The sequence below is a fragment of the Limulus polyphemus genome, unplaced genomic scaffold (assembly GCF_000517525.1).
Source record: "Limulus polyphemus unplaced genomic scaffold, Limulus_polyphemus-2.1.2 Scaffold3988, whole genome shotgun sequence".
NCBI classification, from domain to species: Eukaryota; Metazoa; Arthropoda; class Merostomata; order Xiphosura; family Limulidae; genus Limulus; species Limulus polyphemus.
The window spans coordinates 34,215-36,296 of record NW_013669598.1 but is presented as its reverse complement, the minus strand read 5'-3'; the positions used below and the strand labels follow the sequence as shown (position 1 = coordinate 36,296).

At 31.8% G+C, this 2,082-nt stretch overlaps 1 protein-coding gene across 1 annotated transcript in view; it reads right to left on the bottom strand.

Annotated features, from left to right (window-relative positions):
• LOC106470417 (SWI/SNF complex subunit SMARCC2-like) overlaps nt 1–2,082 on the bottom strand; it is a 56,735-nt gene that overhangs the window by 38,465 nt on the left and 16,188 nt on the right.

Genomic DNA, 2,082 nt, shown 5'->3' with positions numbered 1-2,082 from the left:
ATTGTATAACATTGTGTTCTGAACAGATAACCGTCAATTTAACGTAGGAAAGTTAACGACTAGCTTGGATGAATTTGTAACGGCTTTTAGTCACATAGTTAGAAAGCCAGGAAAATGTTTAGAAGTAAGTGAATTTGTCTATATTCTTTGATATATTATTTAATTAAATAAAAATTGTTAAGTGCTTTACTATAATTGCTAAAAAAGTCAGGCTTAACTCTCCATGACAATTGAGGGCAAGAAATTTATTACTTGTTTTTCATGTTTATTTTTTATTATAAAAGTAACTAAAATGTAAAAATAGTGATCTCTTTAGGTTAGATTAGATAAAATAAGTAATAATATAATAATTCACGAAGCACACACACGAGCAGCTCGTGGGTAATGTAATTCAATGGCATAACGTGAGCTGCACATTCCCCGAGTGATTTACAACTCATAATGGTGTATATAGCAGTTAGACACGGTTCAAAGAGCAATAAAAAGGGCAATAAAACAATAAAATTTAATTATAAATAGATGTATAATGTTACGAACTTAGAGCTACTTAGGATAAACAAATGTGGTTTCATGTTACAATTTGAAGTCATACTAGAAAGAAAAGAAGGTTAATTTAGGTTTATTTTGATTTTTTTTGGTGGTTACGAGATCGGTCGAATTGACCGATCCCATTTTGAGATTAGGGTAGAGAAAATAACATATAAACTATAAGGATTTAGTGAAAAAAATGCTTGAAATGCATTTAGGAGGTTTTTAGGGATTACACAAAGGAAATTTGAGATTTTTAAGATGACGAAAAGTATTTTTAATTTTAACATGAAAATTACTTTGCACACAGACTATGCAAAACAAATACTCAATATATTCATAGACAAAACTTTATTTTATTTTGTTAAGCGTACTTCACTAAGAAATATGACTTTTTGTATGTGAAAGACTTGTAATATTAACTGAAAGACTGCCAAATTTCGTGAAGATATACCCAATATATATAGTTATAAATAATAAATTTATGTCAACTTTAAACGATTACAGAAGGTCACGTGACTCGGTCAAATTGACCAACCCCATGTCAAAAGATTTAAAAGAGACATGTATTCTATACAACTGTCAATCTTTAAAGAGACACATATTCTAGACCAGTGGTTCCCAATCTTTTCACCACCAAGGACCCAATGTTTTTGAAAGATTTCATCTACCGAACAAACTGTTTTTATTAACTAATAATTAACTCGTTTTAATGGCTTTTCTCACAAGACAACTGTCAATTTCAATACTGTCCTAAAATCATGTGTATTTCCTTTCACATCTAAAACACTAGTTACATTTATAGCTAGTAATTACCCATTTATTTTAACTTAAATTCTTATTCAATTTTGCATGTCATTTTAGCCATAACAAATATGCATGATTAACAGCTGAACAATGTTTCTTCTGATCACCCTGCCCCCTTCAACTTCTCCTTATTCCATATACTACTATAGAAACAGTTGAAAAAATTATTTTTTTGGTCACCCTGCCCCTTGAACTACCCAGCTTACCCTTCTTTAATATACTACTATAGAAACAGTTGAAAAATTCTTTTTTTAGTCACCCTGCCCCTTGAACTACCCAGCTTAGCCTTCTTTAATATACTATTATAGAAGCAGTTGAAAAATGCTTTTTTTGGACACCCTGCCCCCTTCAACTACCCAGCTTACCATTCTTTAATATATTATTATAGAAACAGTTGAAAAATGCTTTTTCTGATCACACTGGCCCTTAAACTACCCACCTTCTCCTTCTTTAATATACTACTATAGAAACAGTTGAAAACATGCTTTTTCTGATCACCCTGCCCCTTGAACTACCCAGCTTAGCCTTCTTTAATATACTATTAAAGAAGCAGTTGAAAAATGCTTTTTTTGGTCACCCTGCCCCTTGAACTACCCAGCTTACCCTTCTTTAATATACTATTATAGAAACAGTTGAAAAATGCTTTTTTTGGTCACCCTGCCCCTTGAACTCCCCAGCTTCGCCTTCTTTAATATACTATTATAGAAACAGTTGAAAAATGCTTTTTCTGATCACCCTGCCCCCTTG